Below are 27201 nucleotides of genomic sequence, written 5' to 3'. Positions count from 1 at the left end.
GAAGCACCGCGACACAATTTCCGAGGTCATCACTATTCCGAACATCAGTAATAACCTGATAAAATAATTAAGACATGCATAACCACGAGTAGAATGGTCGTTATAATCAAAGTGTAAGATTGAATACCTTGGGAATTGATGCTGATAACAACCATTTCTTGTCCGCATTGGCTTGGACAAGCTCCATCTTATGACCAGCACATTCTAAAGCCTGATCTCGGTTCTTGGCATAAAGGTCGACTAAACGCTTCTCCTTAGCCGAGGATTCGGCCTGAAGAGACCTTATCAGTTCAGCTTGCCCATCCAATTGTTTTTAAAGAGCAGCTTTAGCTTCCTCAGGGGACTTGAAAGCTTGGTAACTTTCCTTAGCTTCAGTCAAAGCCGCAAATGTTTCTTTCTTGGCATCAAGCAGCTCAAGATCCTTGTCATCAAGTTCTTTGTTCATAGCCAACCAATCCCGGGCTATCTCCTGATTGGTGGAGACAAGATTCTCCATGAGATAAGAGTTGGAATTCAACAACTCTTGGCGAATACGCTCCCTCTGCCGCTTCTTTTCCGCAGGAGGAAGACTCTCTTGAAGAAACTCATAACAGAGATCCGCGTCATCGAATGTGGAATCTTCACGCAATGTCCAACGTGGACAATGCAGAGCAGCTTCTCCCTCATGAGCAGCATGAGAACTTTGACCATTGTAAGAAAACATACTAATACCCCCTGGTCTCGAAAATGATGAACGTTATAATTCGGAGACATGCGGAGAGTATCAGACTCATGACCTCCTTTCTCCATATCCTTCAAAGGAGAGATACCCGACAGATTGATCGGGTTTTGGAAAGTGTTCTTGGGTGAGGAAGGCGGAGTTGGAAGTCTCGGACCCCCCGAATCCTTCAAACCTGAAATACCTTCAGAAAAATCTTTCAGGACCACTGAAAGATTTAATCAAAGTCAATTAAAAGACATGCGGAGCATGGTTATTTATGCCAAAAACAAACAAACTTACCCATAGAAACATCTTGGGCATCGAGTTCCTGGAAACGGGACCCTAAGCCCGCAAGTTGGTTCATCTTTTTCTTCTTCTTCTTAGGAAGGGCGGTCTCGGAAAGTTGAGATCTGCATTTTTTAACAACTTTAGATTGTCCCTCGCCAACAATTGGGACCTCGTCATCAGAAGCAGCATCATCGGCGATATTACTATATTAGCATCGTCACCACCTCCTGAGGTCTTCTCGGTGGAAACCTTACCAAGTTTGCGGGTCAAACCTGTGGCCATAGGCAAGACATTGGTAGAATCAGTAGTATCAGTACATGGTCTTTCTACACGAGGTGATGACTCCTCGCTAGAAGAAAGGAGCACAACCACCCCACTAGAAGTCACAGCAGTAAGAGGTTGAGGTTTTAGAACCTCCTCACCTTCAGCAATCCTCTTCTCACCTTTCGCAAACATTGCTTCGGAAACAACAGGCTCCGCGCGGAGAGGAGAAAATAAGAAGTTATGCTCAGTACGTTCAAGAAATGGAACGTCGGTTGCAGCAATAGGATGGCGTGCCATCATTCCTCCTATCTTATCCAGTAAAGAGGAAAGAATGGATCCTTCCCTGCAAATTTAACACAAAGGTAAGAAAAAGAACAAGACCTTGGGATATTGCAAGTAAAAACTTACCTCCACCAGAATTTTCATAGAAAGGCTCTAAGGTCGGGAATGGCCACAAACGGCTCATCTTGGCATACACTAACGCCGCCTCAGAGATCGCCCGCATGGGCGTTGGCGTCTTTATTAATGAAGTATACCACGGGAAATTAGTCGTCGTGGTAGCTGTAACGGAAGGAAGGGTATCCGTAGCATTACGATGACTCATCGTAAACGGAATTACACCCTCCCAAACCCAAAAGAATTTGGGTTTCCATTCGTAAAGACTCCGGTAACACTCGGTACCAATAGGGCCCTCGTCACGGCCTCTTTTGGTAGCGGACCATCCAAACCACCCATCGCGGTGTGTCAGCTTGTAGAACACTGCAAATCGACCTACCGTCAGGTCGATAGTATGAGCCTGACAACAAAACTCAAAGTGACGTACTCGGAGCATCCCTAGTGGGTGAATCTGGGAAAGATGGAGGCCGTAGGAAGTCAGAACGTCCTTCACAAACTTCGTTATAGGTAACCGGAAGTTGCTCGTTGTAAAGAACTTTGTATATATGGCCATCTTTCCCGTCGGAGGATTAGTCGCAATAGATACGTCCGCCGGGCGTTCCGGCTCCCATTCTGGAGCCAATCCATAAATATTGATGACGTCCTCGTACTCTTTCTCTTTCAAATGCACTGTAACCTCATTGATCGACGGAGTATTTTTCTTCTCACCAGCCATATGATAGAAGTTTACAGAAATCTCTTAGATAAGATGGAGGTTTTTTCGGATTACTCTAGATGTTGAAAGTGATAAGACCGAATTGGATTCACAAAGGGTTAATTTATACCCATCGCAATAAATGTTATCTTCTGACTGACAGAGGAAAGAGAAAACGCAGACCATGGGATGATCGACACGTCAGGCGGGAGATTCGAAAAAGCGTGACAAGTTGTCAAAGAAAGGCGTTACACACGTCTTGTCAACCGTCGTTTAAAATTTCTCTCTCCGCCACATCACCAGTGTTATCCAAGATACACAAATTCAAAATCCAAAAGGAAAAATATCTTGCAAAGATATTATCAAAGTAAATTTCTTTCCATTATAATATTCACAAACGATTACAAAATTGTGGAAAAGAAACTGCAAAAGCCTAGATCCTAAACCTATCTACGGGTTAGGAACAGAAGTGCCTTCCGGAGCATTTGGAGCCTCGTCCTCGAACTCGTCATCCTCATATTCATCTTCGATATAGACGGGCAATTGTTTCACGCCGTCTTCATTCAAAGCAAACTCCGGAAGCATATTTTCCAACGGCAAGACAAGATTATCAAACTCTTGAACCCGCATGTCCAACTCTTGTTTCGCGTCAAGGCCATGTAGCGGGTGGCTCTCAATAGACCTTCCAGATTGGGCAAATGTCAAACCTTCGTTGAAGCCTCCCACTCGCCCAACTGCCTTAGCAGCAGTCGTCAAGTTAACAAAGCAGTCAGTGAGCTCTCTACTCTTTTTAACATAATGAATGACCTAACAACAAAACATAAAAGACATGTCAGCACAAAGATAGAAGTACACGGATAGAATAAATATGAAGAAATCCTACCGAGCTCAGACCACGGTTGAGGAAGTATTGTTTCTCTCGCTCGGCACGCTCCGCTCTATCACGAAGTCACTGTAATTCGGCGGAGGCATGGGTACGCGCTTAAGTGTGAGATTGCAAAAGGGAGTCATATGCAGACTGCATATCAACAATAGTTTTATCTTTAAGCTCAGACTGGTCCCCTTGCAATCGTAACGCCTCCTCGAGCTCTTGGATTCGGGCATTTTGGCGAGACACTTCATCCTGAATCCTCGCCAATTCATCTTTCTTCCTTTGGGTCTCAGCTCGGGAAGCCTCGAGAGTGTTGTTAGGACCTCTCGCAAGCTTCCTTCCAACCTTGAGCAGCACCAGCACTCTGGTCCTGGTCAGCTTTAAGTGCGCTTGAGCATCAATCAGCTTCCACCTAGCAGCAGCCGCCGCCTTACGCTGCTCCTCAGCATATGCCTCCGCGGCCTTAACGGCCTTGGAAGCCGCACTCAGCTTTCCACCCATTGTACGCCACTCCCGCAAGATCTCTTGGGTCTGGGCTACAGTATTAGCCAAAGACACAGATAAACCAGTGTGAAGATCATCGCGAGAGCGGTCCCGAAGATTTGTCATTTCAGAAGGAGTCACGCAGTGCTTCACAAAATTCATACATGTTTCAGGATTGGTAAAATGTGACCCATTGATAATATCCCATAGTGGGACAAACAAATCAAAATCCCCTCCTAATTGCGCATCCCCGTAATACTGGGAGCTTGAGGTTTCACGCCGTATAGGCATCGAGAAGGATTGTGGGGGTGCACCTTGCGTGGACCCAGTCCCGGCTTCATGGACGGACGATCCAAACAGCGAACTCCTCATCACATTAGTAGTCAAAGGTGATGGGGAAAATTGCTCAGTAGAAGGATGAAAAGGAGACCCATGTACCAAAAACCCAGCCTCGTCAATGACCGGGTTATCTTCCCTGTTACCAGTAGCAAACCCAGCATCAAAAAGATAATCCAATGACTGATCGGATGCTGGTAACACATTGGTCTCCTCCACCTGCGTCGCGGTAGGAGGAGTAACAGGTTTGTCCTCAACCACCTTCTCTGAGGAAAGGGGTGGTTGTTTTTCAACAATAGGAGTAGGCGTGCTTAGCTTCTCAACCACGTCGTCCTCCACAATCAACGGATCTACACAAGAAATTCGCAATCAGATCCAGACGTCAAAAGAAGTTAAAATTTTTTGCAAAAGAAACTCACCAGTCACCGTTCCCAAACGTTCCGCAAGACTAGGCTCCGGCTTCCTCGAGCGCCGGGTTCGCGGTTTCTTAGTTTTTGATCCTTTCCAGGCATCCGCGCTACTAGTACCTGCGTCACTTGCCTGAGAAGCTCGGAGAGATCTCTTCCGATATAGTTCTGCCAACAAATGTGAAACAGACGAAGTTTCAGGAGCGTCATCCAAGCTTTCTCCCTCGGAAGCGGTAGAATCGTCACTTAAAATAACGATTGTTCCATCCGAGGTTAGCACATTGAGAGGAGGAGGGTTCAAAATTTACGCACCTGTTTCAAAGATAGTATCCGAAAAAATCGGCTCGGCTCGCACCTTTACAGGAAAAAGGAAGTACTTAGCAGTCCTCTCAAGGACAGGTATCCGCTTAATATCGCGAATAGTCTTCCCCACATACCCCTTATCATCATACAGGGCGTTAAGCATGGATCCGAAACCTGAAAAATAAGCAAAGTTTAAAAATAAAACTTCGGAGGATTAAAACAAAGAAAGTTGTAAACTTACGGCCGTCCGGCTCAACGAAAACAGGCTCCATAGCAGGAGCAGACCATAGGCGGCTCATCCCCGCCCAGACAAGAGCCTCCTCAGCAAGTACCCGCATTGGCATTAGCGGGACAGTTAGTTGGCGGACCCAGTCACGGTTCTCATGAGCGGCCGGAGTAAGCTTAATTAAAGGCTCGTTTCCTGACCGACGAACCATAACCTCCGGCACCACATCCTCCGATATCCAGAAGAACTTCTTCTTCCAATCTTTGGATATCGTCTCAACCTCACGCCCAAAAGCCCTGTCAGTTGACGAATGACAACTAAACCACCCATTTCTGACGTGTCATTTTGTAAAATACGGCGAACCGGTCCAGCCGAGGTACCATTTCATGAGCCATACATACGAACTCGAAGTGGCGAATTCGCATGCTGGCACGTGGGTGAAGTTGAGACAAGTGAATCCCAAACGCCTTCACCACCTTCATAAAAAACTTCGTGATGGGAAGGCGGAAGTTTCCCGACACGAAGTAATTAGCATATAATGCCATCTTCCCAGAAGGGGGGAAACTGGCAATAGAACCGGCAGAAGCGAATTCTGACCCCCACTCCGGTGGAATACCATACGTGTCAATAAGTTTTTGATACTCATCTTGATCCCACTGCACCTCTATCTCATCAACTTCTGCCATCGTGCTTGTCATAAACGTCGAATGCCTGGTATGATGATAAAATCAAAGGAATAGGCAGAGAGTTTCAGAGAAGGAAAATAAGAGAGTAGTCAAAAATACAAAGACGACAAAGCTTAAAAGAGAAGTTAACTTCCCCTATATATACTCATCGCAATTAATGCGATGGGATATGAACAGTGGAGAGAGAAAAATTCGACCAACAGATATTCGCCACGTCAAGCGGGAAAATTCGAAAAAGTGAAAAAGTTGTACAGTCGGGTACAGTTGCAGCCGTCACAGACGTCCTGTCACCTGCACACGTGCCTGCAAGCTGTCAACTTGTCCCTTTTTCATGGTTAACCACAACAAACAGAAGATATTTTCTACCAACTTATAAAGAATAAACCCCCCCCCCCCCACATTAAGTCCAAAATTTCACCTGCATAAAGTACTTCACGCGGAAGAAACACTGGACTGGGGGGACTTATAGAGGTAGGGTACTGAAAAGACCCAAATACCCTTAAGTAACACCCGCGGGTCAACCGTGAACCTACCACAAGCCACCCGCGGGTCATATAAACCATCCGCATAAGCATTAGAGGAAGAAACACCCTCGGAGAACATGCGGAAGCACCTTGACACCCTCAGGAGTCATCTGCAAGAAGGAACTTTCTTCCGCGTTAATGACTGTGAGGTATTACCTTGGGAACAGCTGTCAACAGTCAGATACCTTCCAGAAGATCTACCAAGATGCTTTCTTGGGCAATACGTGACCTCTCAACCAATCAATAAAGGACACCTGGCAAGGCCGTTATAACCGTGCACATGGCCAGTGTTGCTCATCAACCTATATCAAAAGGACGCGTGTCCAGGTGGTTATACATGCACATGTAACGTGTAAACTGAACCTATCAAAAGAGGACATGTGTCCAGGTGATTACAAGAACATCTTCTTATGGGCAGCTGGCCCAATCACTCTTCCCACACTCTTCGGCTATAAATACTCTATTCGTCACCATGAGGTATTCATTCACTTCCACTGTACTCTCTCAATTTACTTAAGTGCTTATCTTCTACAGAACAGTACTTATTCTCACACCGGAGGGTGGTTACGGGAAGATCCCCCCTCTTGTCCTTCCCGTAACGAGACTCACGGTGTCTGTTTTGCAGGTTCCAGTCACTGGACTTTGGAACGGTGTACTCATACCTTAGTCGTAATTATCATATCCTACCTTGTTGACTCATTAGATCCAGGACCCATACCCGGGGATTGGATATGTGTTTCTTCACCACACATTTTTCAATAGTCACAAAATCCTTGATTGGGGTAAACCATGTACCAAATTATTTTTAGCAAGACGATTCAGATTTTTAGTACTAGCATGACCAAGCCGACGATGCCAAAGCATTGCATTATGTTCTGACACTTTTGAAAACAAACAGGTTATTTCGTCGGGAACATTTTTGTTCATGTCGATCACATAAACATTATCTTTTCGTTGTGATCGAACATGAATCCAGTCTTCTGGTATAATTATACCAGGTTTCAAAATCAGACACTCTTTCTAGTAAAGTGAGTTGAAAATTCTTTGTCACAGATTTGTGACACGCTCAATAAACTATGCTTCAATTCTTGAACAAAATTAACATTTTTAACTTTTAGAACACCGTTACTTACAATACCCTTTTGAGTGATCTTTCCCTTTTCTCCTCCCACAAAGGACACGTACCCACCATTAAATGTCTGAATGTCGTGTAGTTGGGTAATGTCTCCTGTCATGTGTGCCTGGAACAGCCACTATCAACATACCAAGTTCTGATGATATTCCTCCATAGCTGTCCCTGCACAAAGCGCAGGATTAGCTAGTTTTTGGTACCCAGTCCATACTTACACTGGGTAACCCTGATTCATCTACAGTCGTCACGGATTTCCATGACATGTCGTTTTGATCATCAAACATAGATTTTGTAGAAGCTTTCGTCGGAGATTTAGGCAACCATCTATGTCTGTATGATTCGGCATTATAAGTACGAATGGTTGTCGTAATCTTCGGTGTTTTGGATTTGGAAGGAGACGAGTCAGTCTTTTCCTCCTGCTTTGGTTTAGATTTAGTGTTCATATTTGAATTTGAATTTGGAACACCTTTTCTAACCACTTTTGGAAACATGTTAGGTTTGGTCTGATAAGGACGAAACCTGCCAGATTTGTTTCGGTTCCAATCATCGTCAAAGGAATTAGCCTGATGGTGCCTGAAACTTTGTATGTATGAGTTATAAGGCATATAGGGCATATTCCTCGAATAAAATCCATAATAAGGAACATATGGACGATGTGGACAATTTCTGGCTGACCAGGAGTGCCACAATTAAAGCAAGTTTGACGTTTTATGTAAAAATCATTTTGGGCAACTCCTCATCTGGACTGGTTGTGTGGACCAGTCTGCGTAAAACTGCGAAAACCCCTTATATCATCCTTGAACTTATCACCTTGTTTGTCATTAGAGCGTCCCTCTTTGACAAATTTAGGTGCTACGTATTTTTTGGATGTTTTAGAATTTTTACTTTTATTAGAAACCACATCATTAGAGTTAAAAGTTTTGTTGGTGCATAAATGTCAGTAGTTCATAGTCTAGTGTCTGTAATTGAGTCTGTAATGTTATTTATGTTTTTGTTTAAAGCGAAGTTGTTAACAAGTTCGCCTAGGCGAACTTGTTGAACAAGCGAAGTTATGGACAACTTCGCCTGAACATATCAGGCGAAGTTGTCGTGTATTTATATTGATAGGTTACGGCTGGTTTAGGTTAGTAAGTAGTAGTTCAGTGAATCGTGTGATAGTTGTTAGCAGTTTTGGTTAACGAGTCTGTAATAGTGATATCGTATCACGTGTTCGGTTATCAATATAACGTGTTCGTTTATCGTATCGTGTTTGTTTGATTTGCTTTCTACACTCGTAACGATCTACGCAGGGATTCCGCACCTGAGTAGACCGCGATATCTCGTGTGATCCGTCCAGGGAACCTACAATTGGTATCAGAGCTTTTGCTCGATTGTGTGGTTCGGGATATTCACGCGGGTGTAGAAATCGTCCCGTTTCGACTATTCGCGGGACGTGCTTTCTGTGTTGTTGATCATTCATACCTCCTACCACCGTGTTCAAGCCTTTACACCGTCAAAAACCTCGTTAAAATCCGATTTACAGATCTGCAGAAACTTCGTGTTCATCAGGCGAAGTTGCCGTCACTGTTCGTAGGGTTTCGGCGAAGATATAAGGTTAAGCGAAGTTATCCACAACTTCGCCTACCTTCTCAAGTTCGCCTAATCCAAGCGAAGTTCTCTACAACTTCGCCTACCTCTTAAGTTCGCTTACCTCAAGCGAAGTTAAGAATCAGCGAAGTTAATCAGCAGTGTTATCAGCGAAGTTCGTCAGCGAAGTTCTCTACAACTTCGCCTACTTCAAGCGAAGTTATCCGTAACTTCGCCTTCAGTACTTAAAAAAAAAAAAATTAACTTTTCAGGTTTCTTACTTTTCGGGAAAGATGTCGTCGATCAACATCTCTGAGTTAGTGAAGATGGAAGTTGAAGCAGGGTCAGCTACTAAGGCCCCAAGATTGCTGAAGGGAACCGATTTCGTTGCATGGAAGGATCGGTTCATACAGTACGTCAAAAACCAGGATGCGAAGATGTGGGTATGCATCCAGGATGGTTTTATTCCACCAATTATGGAGTATGAAGGTCGTGACCAAATCAAGAAGTATAGTAAAATGGAAGAAGAAGAGAAAAAGATGTATGAGGCTGAGAGCAAGGCTCATGCTGCTATTACTATGGCTCTTCCACAAGAGATCCTTCATACGTTTAGAAAGTACACATCAGCAAGAGAGCTTTGGGAAGCTCTTGAGAGCAGATTTGAAGGGAATGTAGGAATCCGGGCTTCAAAAATAAAATTGCTCAAAACCCAGTTTTCAGTCTTCAAGTATTTGAAGAATGAATCTTTAGATGATATTATCACTCGATACTACCATCTGATGACTGAATTGAGCAACTATTCCATTTCCTACCGAGAAGAAGAAATAGTTGAGAAGCTTCTAGATGCTCTCCCACCAAAATGGGAGATGTACACTGTGCTGATGAGGGAAGACAAGGACTTTCCCACATATGATCTTGAAACGGCAGTCAACAAGCTCAGAACCTTTGAGCTTAACATGGTCAGAAAAGAAACACCTATGGATCAGGTTCAAGATCCAGGTATGTATGGAGCTAAAGTCAACACTAGCTCAGGATCGAAGACTGAATCGGCTGCCTACTACTCGAAGGGAGAGTCGGGCGCAAACTCATCACATGAGGGTCATGTGTCAGTCAACACAAATGGTGATGTTTGCTATGTAGCAGCTGGATCGAGTGGTTCTCAATCCCAGGTAAGCAAGAGTAGTTGCTCTTCAAGTGTTCCCAGCAACAACTACTCCAAGATGCCTATGAGTGTCAAGTCTGCTGAAGAGCAGTTTGGTCTCTATGCTTCTTTTATTGCTTCCTATGAGAACTATATTCAAGGGAATATTGTTGATCCAGCTATGTTGGATGAAGATTACGATCAGCTTGATGCTGACGATATGGAAGAAATGGATCTACAATGGCAGATGGCCATGATTGTGAGGAGGGTGAAAAGGTTTATGAATAAGACTGGAAGGAAGTTTGTCGGTGGAAAGCCGGGGTTTGACAAGGCAAAGGTGAGAAGCTACAATTGTCAACAAAACGGTCACTTTGCAAAAGAATGCAGGAATGAGCGTGTGGAACGAAGTCAGGGTAGGTCTCCACAGCAAAGTGAGGGTAGAAAAGATTACAGTGCCATGATGTCTAGAGCAGATGGTGAATACAACTGGAACCTGCTTTCTAAAGAAACTTTTGAGCAGGCAAATTTGGCAAATGTAGAAACTGAAGAACGTGAGAAGGTTACCAGAGAGGAAAAAGCTCTTATGGCAGACGTTAATGACCAGCTCTCCGAGGTATGTTCTAAACCAACTTGTTCAAAATGTGAGAACTTGTCTGAGCAACTAGCAACCATAACCGATCAGTATGTTAGGTTGGATGCTGAATTTAAAACCTTAAAAGAAGATCATCACTTTATTAAATCAAGAGAAAATAATTATAAAATTAAAATAAAAGCTTGTGAAAAAGATGTTAAAAGTCTAAAAACAAAACTTGCTGAAAAAATTGAAGTGATTGATTTAAGTTATGAAGTTTTGGAAGAAAAGACCAAACTAATTGCTGAGAGAGAAAAACAGATTGCTGACCACCAGGTGAAAGTGGTGGAACTGAATCGAAAACTGGAGCAGTTCAGAAATTCTTCTGCTATTCTTGATCACCTTGTTAGTGATCAAGGTTCCTCTACTAAGAGAGGAGGAATCGGTTATCATGAGGTTCCACCACCGTACAATCACAATTACACTTTTAACCCTAGTGTTCAGAAATCTGTTGATTATGAGGTTGCTCAGACAGTGCCAATTAAAGTAACTGTTAAAGAACCAAATGTTAGTAGAGGCGAAACAAGTTCGCCTGTTTCAAGTGTTGAAATTTCTGATCAGAGTCCAGTCTCGTCAGATTCGGATAAGTCATCCGAGTTTGGTAAGGCAAAAGAGGAGGTTGTGTTACCCAAGAGTGGAGAAAAAGATAAATCAAATAAAAAGAGTACTCCACTAAACCTGTACGTCCCACCATTTGTGAGACGAACGGGCGGTAATAAAGCCTCGACATCTAAAACACCGGTTGATAAAAAGGTAGAGCATAGGTGTTGTTTTAGATGTAATCAATTAGGACATCTTGTTGCAAATTGTCCTCTGAAGCAGCGATTCAGAGGTGTAAGGCCTACTAAAGCTGAGAATAAACCTAATAGTAATTATCATGCTCCTAAAAATGAAAACCATTTAAAATACAAAAATGTGACTAATTCAGGTTTTCATAGAAACAAATCTCAGTTTTACACTGCTAATAACCAAACCACAAGCTATAATTCTTTCAATTCACAGCGGTTTGGAAGGCCTCACAATCAATCCTCAATGAGATATCCTAATGGGACCTACAGGAATTACCGAGATACTAACTTTGGAAAGCCAAAGTTTGGGATGTATAGATCCAAGACCAATTGGTCTTGGGTCCCTAAATTCTAATCTTTTGCTTTATTGTGCAGGAACAGTTGAACAGGGCTGCCAACAATCTTTGGATTGTAGATAGCGGCTGTTCCTGGCACATGACGGGTAACAAATACTTGTTACACGATTTGAAACCTGTTCAAGGAGGGAGAGTTAGCTTTGCCGGTGAAAGTTGTGGCAAGATTACTGGAATGGGAACGGTGTCAAACGGAAAGATGACTTTGGAGAAGGTTAACTTTGTAGAAGAATTGAAGCACAATCTGCTGAGTGTGTCGCAGATCTGTGATAAGGAGTACACCGTTCATTTCACAAAGAATGAGGCGATTGTGTTGAAACCTGGTTTTCAGATACCAGAGGAGTGGATTGTGATGAAGGCTCCACGTGAAAGAAATACATATATTATGGATATGAGATCAACTGAAATGGCCACGGCAGAATCATGCCTTATGACAAAAGCGAGTGAATCAGAGTCCGAATTGTGGCATAGGAGAATGGGGCACATTCATCTTCGGAAGATGAACCACATTGTCAGGAATGGACTTATGCTGGGCGTTCCCTTGAAGAATTTCAATTTTGAAGATAAATGTATAGCGTGCAAGAAGGGAAAGCAGCACAAGAAATCCCATCTCACCAAGAAAGTCAATTCAATAGCCAGTACTCTGGAGTTGCTTCACATGGATCTCTTCGGTCCTGTGAATGCAAAAAGTCTAGGAGGAACTTCTTATTGCTTGGTGATCACTGATGACTACTCACGATATTCGTGGGTTTATTTCCTGAAATCAAAAGACGAAACGGCTCAGATGGTGAAGAATTTGATTACCAAAGTTGAGAACGTTATGGATAAAAGGGTTAAGTTCATCAGGAGTGACAATGGGACGGAGTTCAAGAATTTTGAGATGGAGATCTTCTGCCTTCAGAGAGGGATTGAACACCAAAACAGCGCTCCGTATACACCGTAACAGAATGGAGTGGCTGAAAGGAAGAATAGAACATTAATTGAAGGAGCCAGAACTATGCTGGCTGATTCGAAGCTTCCTGTGGTGTTTTGGGCTGAAGCTGTTGCTACAGCCTGTTATGTTCTGAATAGAGTCTTAACTGTTAAAAGACTTGGTAAAACATGTTATGAGCTTATGCATGAGAGAAAGCCCAACTTGAGTGGTCTTGAACCATTCGGGTCCCCTTGTTCGATTTTGAAGACAAATTCTAAATTTAGTGAAGTAGCCGATGAAGGAATCTTAGTCGGTTATGTTGTTGGGACTCCCAACAGGCGTGTCTTCAATACATCGACCAGCAAGGTTGAGGTGGTGTGTAACACCGACATCACAAGTTACCAACCGCCAAAACCAAGCAACGGACCTGCTGAGTTTTTCGACTATGTTAAACTTTTTAAGTCTTTTAACATACCGTATTTGGATATTGCTGAAGAAGAAGAGAGAGTTGCTACGAAGATGATCCTTGATGAGGAAGAAAATCTATTGCAAAGACAGCTGATCGATAAATGTCAACCTTCCTCATCAAATGCTGTCGATACCCCTACTGCCTCGACTGAAGAAGAATTTTTCAATCCATTTCACTCTCAGCATGAAACAACCATTGACGAGCTCTCTTCTAACTTGGAAGACAATTTGCATGTCGGTTCTGTTCCGACCACGAGGATTCATAAAGATCACCCTTTGGAGAATGTGATTGGTGATGTGTCCTCCGGTGTACAAACAAGACGTGGCTTGAATGAGCACACCTGTGTTTACACAAGCATCAAGGAGACAGGGATAATCAACGAATGCTTGTACACCTGCTTTATCAGCCAGATTGAGCTGAAGAATTATCAAATGGCTTTAAAGGACAGCTCGTGGGTCGAAGCCATGCAAGAAGAGTTAGCTCAGTTCAAGAAAATGGAAGTATGGGATTTGGTTGAAAAACCGAAGAATGTGCATGCGATAGGCACAAAATGGGTGTTTAAGTGCAAGAGAGATGAGAAATGGATTATCATAAGAAACAAGGCGAGGCTAGTTGTGAAAGGATTTAATCAACAAGAGGGGATTGATTATAATGAAGTGTTCGCTCCTGTCGCAAGGTTGGAAGCCATTAGATTGTTTTTGGCGTTCGCTGCTTATAAGAAGATGAAGGTATTTCAGTTGGATGTGAAGAGTGCGTTTCTGAATGGGAAAGTTGATGAGGTAGTGTATGTTGAGCAACCTCCGGGTTTTCCTGACCCAGACTTTCCTGATCACGTGTACAAGTTAAGCAAGGCATTGTATGGATTACATCAGGCACCTCGTGCCTGGTATTCAACTTTATCAGATTACTTGCTTGAAAATGGTTTTGAAAGGGGGAAAATTGATAGCACGGTGTTCGTTAAGAGAGAAGGAAGCGACTTCCTGCTGGTGCAAGTCTACGTGGATGACATTATCTTTGCTGCATCTAAAGTCACCATGTGTCAGGAGTTTGAGGACGTCATGAAGAAAAGGTTTGAAATGAGTGCTATGGGTGAACTAACTTTCTTTTTAGGATTGCAGGTTGATCAGAAGAACGATGGGATGTTCATTCATCAGACCAAGTATGTCCATGATGTGCTCAAACGCTTCAAGATGGAGGACAGCACTCCATTCGACACTCCAATCTGCGTCAATCACAAATTGGGTGCTGAGTCAGACGGTGATGCAGATGTGGACCCAACTCAGTATCGGGCTATTATAGGTTCTTTAATGTACTTAACTGCTTCTAGGCCTGATATAATGTTTGCTGTTTGTCTTTGTGCTCGTTTTCAGGCAAACCCAAAGGAATCTCACATGAAGGGTGTGAAGAGGATCTTGCGGTATCTCAAGGGCAAACAGAAGCTGGGGTTGCGGTACCCGAGAGGAGGAGACTTGGAGCTAGTCGCTTACACAGATTCTGATTATGGAGGGTGCAATCAGAGTCGGAAGTCAACAACTGGAGGATGTCAGTTTCTTGGTGGCAGATTGGTGTCGTGGCAATGCAAGAAGCAGACTTCAGTCGCAATTTCAACCTGTGAAGCAGAATACATGGCAGCATCCAACTGCTGCTCCCAGGTTCTTTGGATTCAACAACAGTTGCGCGACTATGGTCTGAATTTCTTACTTACACCTATTTGCATTGATAACACAGCTGCTATCTCAGTAACTAACAATCCCGTGAAGCACAGTAAAACTAAACATATTGACATACGTCATCATTTTATACGGGATTGTGCTGAGAAGAAACTGATTGTGCTTGAAAAGGTGGATACGCTTGATAATTTCGCTGATCTTTATACTAAAGCGTTTGACAAAACGAGATTTCAAAACCTTATTGAGTTGAATGGGATGATCAATCCCGAGTAACCATGCTTTTCAAGTTATATTAAAAAAAACAAAACAAAAAAAAAAACATCACTATCGCTTAAAATATGTCGGTTACCTCAGTTTGAAGGACTTGTCTTCGGATTTGTTTTGGTCCTCATTTTCTACTTGTAGATTTTGAGGATAGCCATTAACCAGATGACTGAAAGTGACCGGGCGGTTTATGATGAGTTTTCATTTTTTCTCTTAAAATTAGTCAATCATACTTAGTTAGAAGGACACATACTAGTATGTGGTCGGTCCAGCTGATCCATTGGATCTTCAGGATAGCCGTTTACCTGAAGACTTTGTTTTGGTCGGGGCGATTAATGTTAAATTTTTTAGGGGAAATGAAATTATTTTTCAAGTCTACTACTTCGTAAGAAGTTCGTTAGCTATGTTTAACAGAAAATAGATCCAACCTTGGAAAATGATATATATACTGATTCTGTGTGCTTAACTAGTGAAGTTATTAGGCTTAAAAGGCTTTAGGACAGTCATTGTATGTCATGGTAACTTTTTATGGTGCATAAAAGTAGATGTGATACAAACTTAAACTACTTGATTTTACGTGGAAACTCCTTACGAGTTTTGCATGTCTTCATATATATCTTTCCGTATGATAGGCAGAAAAGCGATTACCCAGTCATACACGAGCCCGTAAGTGTTCTGATTCCCGTGAAGATAGCGTTTTAAGAAACTGCAGTGATCCAGATTCGGGACTTGCAGTTGGTTAATACTCTGAAGTCTATGTAAATATAAAAAAAAAAAAAAAACTTATGAGTTATTGAAACATTTTAGAGTTCAACATATCAAGACTTCTTAATCATGGAGTAAGAAAGAGAACGGGAAGGAGATGAAGAGTAATTACAAACTTAATCAGACACTAAGGGTCGAAGTCAATTCGGGGTGACTTGGGGAAAGCCAAATACGCTTTGAGAATAGATAGGAGGCATCATAATCTCTGAGTTGTTGCCCACTTAAATTTTGAGGCTTAATTGAACCTAACTCGTATCACAGAAACGATGAAAACCATCTTAAGTTTATTTACCTGCTTACAACCTGTCTCTATATGTCATAATACAGCTAAACACGGATCTATGTGACAGTCACGTAGTTAGTATGATTCCTGTTCGGATCTTTTCTAAAACGTAGTAGTCCCTATCAAGACTGAAATTTGATCCCTTATATTTTAATTGTTAAAAAGTTTTCTTTTTATGTAGTTGTATGCTTTTATAAAAGGTTACTCGGATTTGAACGTGTCATTTAATTCTTAAAGGGAAGTTTTAGAACTTAATTGCAAAATTTTCGAATTATAAGGGTTGATTTTGTAAATATAAGCGATGTTGTTAAACAGGCGAACTTATGAATAACTTCTCCTAGGCGAAGTTAACCGTAACTTCGCCTGTATAACTTCGCCCCTATATAAGGATTTTCAAGAGTCAAACTGTTCATTATTTGAAATATCAGCGAACTTATCCTCGTAAATCACAGCGAACTTATCTCCGAATTTTCATCTGATTATCTTTTTTTCCGATTTCAATCAGTATTCAAGGTGTGTTTGGGTTTTATATCTTATACTCGATGTTCGATGTTGTTAATCCTAGGTTGTTTCGACACCCGGTTAACGACCTCGGATGTTCGAAACCTATACCCGATTTCAAAACTTGTTTTACGTGTTCATGACCAAACTGATCGTCAACATATCCTTAAAAGCTTGAGTTTAAGTGTCCTAAATCGTCAAAATACCCAGAAAACCTCAGATTTTCGAGTTTGATTCAAACTCACTGTCGCCGATTCAGATTCAGGCGAACTTAAGGTTTAGGCGAAGTTATCCGTAACTTCGCCTGAGTCTAAACTTCGCCTGAGGCGATGTTGTGCTGAGGCGAAGTTGTCATTAACTTCGCCTGGACCTTTTAAATTTTTAAATTATTAGACGAACTTAAAGATGAAGCGAAGTTGTTCGCAACTTCGCCTCAACTTTAACTTCGCCTATACAGAAGTTATCACAACTTCGCTCATGGTGATAAGCGAACTTGTGTTAAACCTTAACGTATATCTAACTTGGTTCGTTTGTTGCAGATATGGCTGCAGTAGCAGATGCTGGAGGTGCTGGAGGTGATGACGGAGATAATCAGAGGCAATTCTTCCCGGGTCACAACATGTTCATCACCTTAGACCCGGAAGCGAGTGGTGTGGAGGATTATTGCGAGATAATCACATTCCTCCTACGCTCGAGGATATTCCACGCAATCACGACTACACTGCCGATATCCTTACCCAATATCGAGGACTTCTGGCAGACGGTGGAGTACGATTGTCGTGTTGAGCCCCCGGTTATGCGAGCAACCGTCAACAACCAAGAAGTTCAGTTCTCATCTGAACAAATACGGGTGGCGCTACGTTTTGGAGAGGAGACTCGGAACGACCCTACGGAGTTTGTGGCTCCGTTTCGTGATGGAGCATTTCTAAGAATGGGCTATTCTGGTCCATTGGGCGATACCCAGAGACGGAAGGGGTTCCTGCTCGATCAGTGGCGCTTCCTCATGTACGTCATGATTGTGTGTATGTCTGGGAGGAAGGCGGGCACTGATGGTATGGGTGCGACCATGCAGTCTGCAATGACTGCTCTGACTTATAACAAACGTTATAGCTTTAGTCAGATGGTCTTTTACGAGATCGATAGACAGAGAAGGGCGATGGCTCGTGAGCGGTTCATAATGTATCCAAGATTCATCCAAATGATCTTGAACCATGTGGCTCCAACTTTGCCTCAACGACGCCCGATAAGATACGTGGAGAATGTGAGCAAACGTATCTTTGCTCAATGCCGTACTTCGAGTGCGAGGAGCAAGCCTGAACGTCGTCCAAGGCATACTCCACTCTTTGGGTTCTTAAGAAACCCGGGGTATGTGCCAGCTCGGGGGGATGAGTTCAGAGACCCTCAACCACAACAGGCAGGAGCAACTCGAGATGTACCTACTGTGCCTGTGGTGTCGGCTGAGGAGGATGTAGACCTTGATGCTGCATTTGGCGGCCAAGGATTCTTCGACATGGATCGTTTTGATCCACATGAAGAAGTGCAGGTCTCTGCTGCACAGGTTAGGGAAGTGAGTGTAACTAGAGCAGCTACGACGGTGGCTGACTCAGATCTTGACGATGTTATGGATGAGGCTAGGAGGATGTTGGTGACTAGAGAGAGGACGTTGGGGAAGAGGAAGAGGACAGTGGATGATAGTGAGTCAGAAGAAGAAGAGGAGGATATACACAAGTTGATCAGACGATCAAGACGTGAAAGGACAGGTGCTGGTATGGGAGCTGGAGAGACTTCACGAGTTATACGTTTTGCTCCATCCGCACTGTCAGGTATGTCGATTGTTCCTACTTCTGTACAGGTTACAATCACCGCAGATGTTCCTGTGGTGGCTACATCAGCTGTCGGCATCCCATCCATCACACTACAGACGACGACTCCGGAGATTGTGTCGTTACCACCTCCAACGCTTACTCCTTCAGAGGTGGTGGCACGGTTTGTAGAGTCGACGGTCGTTGCAACTGCAGGGTTGTCGGTCACGATACCACCTGCGGTTACGTCCACAACTGCTTCTGATGTCCCGGTTACATTCGAGATCCCTGCTGAGTATACTCAAGACACATCTAACATGAGGTTTGATTTCGATGCAACCCTCTCAGACTCGGAGAGAATAGCTGCACTTGAGCGGGTCGTGGCAGAGCAATCGAGGATAAACTTTATCCAGACCCAGGCTATTCAGCGCCTTGTAGCAGAGAATCAACTACAGTGGTCCCTCCTGGTTGAACATGGGAGAATTATAGATGCTATGAAGGAGTTCTTGGCATCTCAGGGGGAGACAGGCTGTAGAGGCGACTAGTTAAGGACGAAGAAGAGAAATGACAGAGACGATGATCCCAATGCACGGAAAGGTGCAGGTGGTGAGTTGCCAAGAACTACTCAACCTCTTGTGACTTCCACAGCTCAGGGGGAGTCTGCAGGTGCAGTTGGTGGTGATGAGGTGGTGATGGTTGATGATGATGATGATGTGATAGATGCGTTGAAAGAATTGAATGATGATATGCTAGAAGATGATGATATGTTTGATGATGATGTGCTGTCGATTGAGGAGATTGAGAAGATTGGCGCACAAATTGTGATTGAAGATGAGATTGAAGAGGGTGAGATAGTAGAAGAAAATGTTGAACACGAGATCCAGATGTTGAGAAAGCCGATATTGGTACTGAGATGGAGAATGACGAGACAGAGTTGGAGAAGCCTAGGTGGAAAGAAGGATATGCTCATTGGTTTATTAAGACTAAAAAACCTGCTGTTCCAACCATGTTCAAGAAGAATTATAATATCAAAGGCTATGCTGAAGCGAAGAAAGGGATTATTTGCTGGATCTATGATGAGCAGTTGAAGCTCTTTGTGCTCAAACGGTATGACGGCGTTCAGTATTTTAAAAGAATGTTAAGGTCGTTGAATACACTGCCGGAATGTGAAGTGAAAGACTTAGCCAGATCGGGGTTAATCAATCGAAGTGACGATAATATGGCTAGAGTCATTGAGAAAATTGTTTGGAGAGAGAGTATAAAAGAGAAGAGGTTTGAGCTGTTAAAGCCACAAAAGGGAAAACTTGTTGAGGACAAGGATAGAGGTCTAAGAACTGATGGAAAACCTTGGATGGTAATGAAGTATAAACCGATCCGGTGCCTGAAAGAAGTACCGATGAAGCTAATGCCCAAGGATGTGCTTAAAGACCTAAAGTGGTGGTACGTGGATTGTGAGACAGCAGAGGCGGTGATGGAAGACGAGGATGAACAGGAGCTCCTTAGAGTTTACGATCCGATGCATTTGATAAACTTATCGCAAGCTGATCTGAAGGTGCTTAATGAGAATAAAATCTTTTATATTCCTGCTTGGAAGGATGAAGCGAGGAAGTATCAAAGAGTCGTGTCAGTTTGTGTTAGAGAAGGAGTGCATGCGTGAAGATACAGGATTACAAGACAAGAGCTTAAAGATCAAGATATGAAGCTACTGCCAAGGGGGAGTCTGTTGGTGCATAAATGTCAGTAGTTCATAGTCTAGTGTCTTTAATCGAGTCTGTAATGTTATTTATGTTTTTGTTTAAAGCGAAGTTGTTAACAAGTTCGCCTAGGCGAACTTGTTGAACAAGCGAAGTTATGGACAACTTCGCCTGAACATATCAGGCGAAGTTGTCGTGTATTTATATTGATAGGTTACGGCTGGTTTAGGTTAGTAAGTAGTAGTTCAGTGAATCGTGTGATAGTTGTTAGCAGTTTTGGTTAACGAGTCTGTAATAGTGATATCGTATCACGTGTTCGGTTATCAATATAACGTGTTCGTTTATCGTATCGTGTTTGTTTGATTTTCTTTCTACACTCGTAACGATCTACGCAGGGATTCCGCACCTGAGTAGAACGCGATATCTCGTGTGATCCGTCCAGGGAACCTACAAGTTTCAACCGAATCAACCACACAAAAATCCTTGCCCTTTAAAACGGAGCCCACACAAACAGACAGAATAACAGAATTCAAAACAAGAATTTTTAAAGAAACATCAGAAACAACGTCATTATTAAATTCAAAACAAGGGTCGTCATCCTCATCAGTCCACTCCTTCACAATTACTTTTTCTGCACATGAAGTAGATACATTAGAATCGTTCATATTTGAAGTGGACGGACCAGCATTCACAGAACTTGTCCCATCACCTTTGTCTTGTTTACCATACTTCATGTCCTTTATCTTTTCTTCATGTTCTTTGGTGACAGGGGTAGGGACATAATTTTGGTTGTAAGGTGGGGGAACTTGATTGTATCCTATTCCCTCACGTTCATTCTTCTTCCACCACAATTGGTTTTCAATCATTGAGTTAACTATATTACTGGAACCATCGAATTTTTTAAAATCAAGTTCAGCCTTTTCAAACTTACTAGTTAGATTCAAGATCTCTAACTTGGAGGCTTCCAGTTTAGCAGTTAACTCAGCAATTTCTTGTTTGGCATCAAGGTGGTGATAACTTTTTATACTAAAATCAGACTTAAGCTTAGAAATGTCCTTCTTCTGTGCTTCTATTTTGTCTAGAAAACCTTTTTCATTTTTCTTAAGTTTGAAATTTTCTGATTTTATTCTCTCCATATCTCTAGTTAGGTTATCGTTATGAAGCTTATACAATTCTATTTTTTCAACACAATTTAAAGAACATGGTTGGAAACTTACCTCGGATGAATTTGGAGAAGTGAGCGCCATATACGCAAATTGAAGCCCCGTGACCTTCTTCTCAGTAGCATTTTCTTCTCCAGTGTCTTCAACATTGGCGAAGTTTGCAGTCTGATTTCCAATGTTGAGCGTAGCCATCTGACCTTCCCAAGAGAACTGTTGAGCAACCATACCTCTTTCACCGTTACCTAAACTACCTCTAGCCTCACCTCTGGCATTCCCGATTGGAACTAATGCCCTTTCCGTGTTTCCATCCTTCGCTGGGTTAGTGCATTCACGATCAAAATGATCCGGCTTGTGACAGTTGTAGCACCTAAGAGTGTCTTTGTTAAAACCCACCTTTTGATTATTAGGCATGACCCAATTATTTCTACCCGTCCTCTTAGTGAACTTCTTCGCATGAAATACTGCCATGCCGCACTGTAAGAGCTTGCATGATTTATTGCATGTTGTTTATCATCCATATCACATGCTTTAATAGTGGCTATCATTTCACTCATACCCATTCTGTTGAGATCTTTAGTCTTTTTGATAACCGCAACATTCAGGTCCCAACTCTTTGGCAATGAGTTCACCAGCTTGTTGTTTATTTCTGAAGTTTGCAGATAAATACCTGCTGATCTCATTTCAGTCACAAGTTATATGAATCTTTGAAGTTAGGTTTCCAACGTTTCTCCCAAAACATGATTAAACATATTGAACTTTTGTCGCAGCAAATCTTGGCGACTTCTCTTCATATCTTCATTCCCCTCATATACTTCGATCAGTGCCTCCCACAACTCTTTATCAGACTGAAGTTCTCTAAATTGAAGAGCAATCTCAGGTGAGAGTGCCATGGTTAGAGTGGAGAGAGCTTTCTCATCTTCCTCAACTTTAGCAAAATCATCATCGTCATACTGTGCAACTGGTTTCACAAGGACTTCAGTAGAGTTATCCTTTTGATAGGTGATTCTTTGAGGTCCCCTGACAATACTTTTCCAAATTTTGGAATCTTTCATCTTGGCGTAATGTTCAAAATGAAATTTCCATTCACTGAACCCCTCATGAGACAAGAGACGGGGTATACGAGTGGCAGTCCCCATGATGGAGTCAAGTTCTTGATGGAGTGAAGTGTTGTTGTTTGATCCATTACTAATTGCTAACTGATCCATACTGAGGTCCAAATGTCTAATTGTCCAAGGGTAAAAAGTCTAATTATCCAAGTCATAAGCCTAAGTTCAAATCAGACAAGCCCAAACAGTTAACTGGGCTGTGAACAAATTCACACTGGTTGACCGAGTATGACCGAAAACTCAATGTATGACTGAGTTTGACCGAGAACTACCAAGTTAACCAAACTTTGACCGAGAACTCAATGTCTTACCGAGTTTGACCAAGAACGACCAAGTTGACCAAACTTTGACCGAGAACCCTAACGTTGACCGAGAACTGCCTTAGCCGATAACTATTAGTGGCCGAGAACTGTTCTTGGCCGAGAACTAATAAATGGCCAAGAACTGGTCTTGGCCAAGAACTAATCTTGTCGAGAACACTGATTCACAACAAACTCAATCTTAGTGTAACAAGCTTCCGAGAAAGGAGGATCTTGATTTGTTTCCAAGCCAAGATCAATTCCTTCCAAAAAAAAACAGATCCTTCTCTTTTCCGATGAACAGTTAGCCGGAAACACAAAAACAACCACCAAGAATTAGAAATCTTGAATCCTTGATATCACAATAACGAGCCTGAATAGGTCTAAGGCTCTGATACCAATTGTAAGTCCCAAATCTGGATCACTAAAGTTATGATATCAACAAACAAGTATTGGTGTGGAATACCAACACTTGGTAATTCAAGAACACAAATGAGCACAAGTACGTAACACGGGGATTGCTTCAAAACACACGTATTATTGATATACGTCGGGTGCTTAAGCACTATTACAACCTCGTCTCGTAAACACGTAGATGGAAAACATACAAGTGAATGAACAACCAAACCCAATACAATACATGCACTATATATTGGGAACCAAACACCTAAGCCCAAACTGACCAAAAGCTCACCGAGATCTTTAGAGATCCCGGCTTACATATTAAACCCGGCCCACATTACAAGCTTAAACCAAAAACACATTTGACTAAGTACAAACCACATTAATCTAGGCCCAACATTTGTATTTTGTTTTCCAAACTAAATTTTTGTATACTATGGAGTTTGAAACAATTTTTGTCTACTATAGAGTTCTGAACTAAAATATGAATGACTTCTTGGAATGGTTTGTATTTAATAATGATACATAATTAACTTAATTTAATTTAGTTTTTATGCATATGGTTTATCTTCTATTTAAACTAAACTGGCTAAATGGCATTGATAATTCTAAGGGTTTATGAAATACGCTCTACTCTATTTTTCAAACAAAGTTTACAAAAACTAAATAAATTAAGTTAACTATGTATCATCACTAAATGCAAATAAAAAAATTAAAATAAAAAATTTTGGTTTTAAAAAAACCTTTCATTAATTAAAAAGTAAGATAAACTATATAAAATAAATATATGTTCTTTTTACCGTCGATGAAAAAAAAAAGCAGGATCGTTGATTTTTCTAAGTCATTTATAGTAGTAAAATTCTATAATTAAAATTGTACTTCAAAATAAAACTAAATACATTATTTTTAAAATCAACATACTATTATAGCTATAAAAAGTAAAAGTAATTAAATATAAATAAATAAATATACAATTGCATAAAAGCGTCAGTTTTGAAAAAAAATATAAAAAACAAAAAGTGAATAGATATTTATATATAAATAAATATAAGAAACCATAATACTAAAAAATAACAAAAAGTATAAAATTTATATTTAGTTGAAAACCCAAAAATTCTTATGGTTAATATTTGTGAAAAATACAAAAAAGCCCCTCAAAGTCGTATTAACTAATTGTTGATGGATAACGTAAATTGGTTGGACTAAAACTGATAATTAATTGAAACAATTGTACCATAAAAGCCTAAAATAAAATATTTGACCAAAATTGATAATTTTAAGAAACCACAGGACCAAGAAGTTCTCTTGTTTACTTGAAATCGATTGCGATCAAGTCTGATATAGGTTGAATGATCCTTCTTCTTCTTCTCTCTTTCTTTTTAATACGCATTCGTGTTTCTTACATTTCATTTTCACAATGACGTGACATTTTTTGTTATCTCCGAATATATCATTCTAACGTGTTTTTTTTATCTATATTCCAATCAAATTTGTTTTCTAAACATTCATTTTACAACGATATAACTTACTTGTAATTTTAATATACCGTTACGACGTGATTTATATTCCACTTATAAGTTATGTTTGGTTTACCTAGTTATGTTTTAGTTTATCTAATGTTAGAAATTATTCAAATCTTAAATTTTAAGTAATGTGATGTGTGTGCGTAGTGTAAAATGTTGGATGGGATTGGAATTTAGCTTTTGCACAAGATCGTGTTTTAAATTTATAAAAGTGATTTCTACTAAGACTAAACACACACAAAATAGGCAAGTGTACATATCGTATATGTAGATATGTAGAATAGTATTGGTAAGAACCAAGCCAAGTATTGATCCGTGGACACAGATATCTCTAATAATAAATCTTCGATGTAACTTAATCGGAGAATATAACCATTTTGGGGTTAATTTTTAAACTTTTATAAAATAATATATATATATATATATAATATAGGTGAACAAGAAGAGAAATTCTAAATGAGTAAATCAATTATATGAAGGTTACCATCTAAGATCAAGAATTCACTCCATTCTAGCTTCATTGATGATTATAAAGTAAACATGTGATAAACATGCCTAGTATGATAAAATAGTCCCTCATTTCTAAGTGAACATATTCTATGATATAAAAGAAAGTAGCATGCATATTTTTACGTCAACCCATGCTTAATTTCATGTCTACCACGAGAATGTCAATTTATGTAAGCAAGTAGTTTAGTAAAGTAGAGAGATTAGGATTGACTTCGATTTCTCAAATATCAATTTTAACAACTTCGGGTGGTTATAGTTTAGTCACACAACCTCCCATTGCTTGATTTAAGTAGGTTATAATTACACATTCCTTTAACATATGATTTCTTTAACTAGCATGATAACCTAAGCAATCGTGTTAACAATGTTATCTCAGAATTATCAAAACTAGAGAAATAGATCATAGCTCATATCTCATCATTTGTAAGTACAATATAAGGATCCATGTTTTATCTTGGATAAGTTATCAAGGTATTCTTTTTACCATTTCTAGTTTCCAAGAACATGAGTGAATCATGAATGATTGTTAATCATCGACCTTGATTTGTTGAGTTAAAGTGATAAAACATTTTTCATCAAAGGATAATTGCAAAATAACCATGTACTCTACTATACTAAATCACACATTTAATATAATCACCAAGTAAAACAAAGCTTCTTCATATAAATTATATGGTAAATGGAGTTTTAGCTCATAATGAGCATGGTTATTAACATCAAAAGATATGAAGATAACAAACACATGATCAAACTAGAACAATCTAACCAAATGTGGATGAATCTTTCTTCTTCAATGGTGATGGATGATGATGATGATGATGATGATGATAACCTCCAAGTCTTCAAACTCTCCACAAGATCTTTAGTATGAGTATAAAGTGGGTGTTTTTATAAGTGAATCCCGTATAGAACTCTCTTCAAGCACACCAAATTAATGCAACATGCTCCATTATTTATAGACTGTCTGGGAGTCCAGGCACAGCCCCGTACTCCATGAGGCACGCCCCCGTGTCCAGTTGTCTAGTCGCATTTAATGCTCTGTCAGATCGTACATGCTGACTCACCACGGGGGCGTGCTTCATGAGACACGGCCCCGTGTTTTTGGGTGTCTGTTATATTTTCTTTTGCCTTTTCTGAAAGGTGACCACGGCCCCATGTTCTCGTGTCTAGCTGTCCAGTAGTTTGTCTTTTCTTGCAGATTTTTGTCTTTTCTTGCAAAGGTGAGGCGTGTTTCATGAATCGAGGGGGTGTGTTTTGCTGTTTTCTTGGGTTTTCTTTTATTTTTCTTTGGTTTTTCATCTGTTTCTTCGTTTAAGACTTGGATATGTTGAATGATATGGTTCAAAGTGCCTCATCCTTTCATTGATTTTGACCATATATACATAATACATTCCCTCATAATAGGGAAGTCAGTTAATACAAATTAATACTATCTATAAATACAAATGGCATATTCTTTATACAAATATATATTCTATTACACCCCCGCATTCAAAGCAGGAGGTGGTCGAATGTTGAGACTGGAGCGGAAGTCATCAAACAGGATGCGTGGAAGACCTTTGGTGAAAATGTCAGCAATCTGTAGACGACTCGGAGTATGAAGAATCCGAATTTTACCTCGTTGAACATGCTCGCGAACAAAGTGAATGTCAAGCTCAATGTGTTTGGTGCGCTGGTGCTGCACGGGGTTGTGGATAGGTTAAAAATATGTTTGGGTTTTGTGATGCCGGACATGGCATGGGTGGTAATTATGCGGCTTGGAGGAGGCGGTGGTGGAGGTGGTATCGGGCTGGTTTGGACCGGTGTGGAGAGGGAGGGAGTGGTAGGTGAGGCGGGTTGAGGTTGATGGGTTGGGCCGGTTGGGGGAGAGTGGGCTGGAGTAGGTGTGATAGTGGACTGGGAGTTGGAAGTAGAGTGGATGTGGGCCGAGGTGGTTGTAGTGGGGTTTTGGGCCTGTTGGTGGTTAGTGGGGCGGGAAGGCGTGGATTGGTCTGCGGTCGTTGGGCCAGGTGGGTCCTTTGAAGGACCGTGGGTTGGCAAATAAATGG

The sequence above is a fragment of the Bidens hawaiensis genome, unplaced genomic scaffold (genome assembly GCF_021521415.1).
Source record: "Bidens hawaiensis isolate Kalapana, Puna unplaced genomic scaffold, B.hawaiensis_p1.1 tig00023216_1, whole genome shotgun sequence".
Lineage (NCBI taxonomy): Eukaryota > Viridiplantae > Streptophyta > Magnoliopsida > Asterales > Asteraceae > Bidens > Bidens hawaiensis.
Note: the sequence above shows the minus strand (reverse complement) of the source record.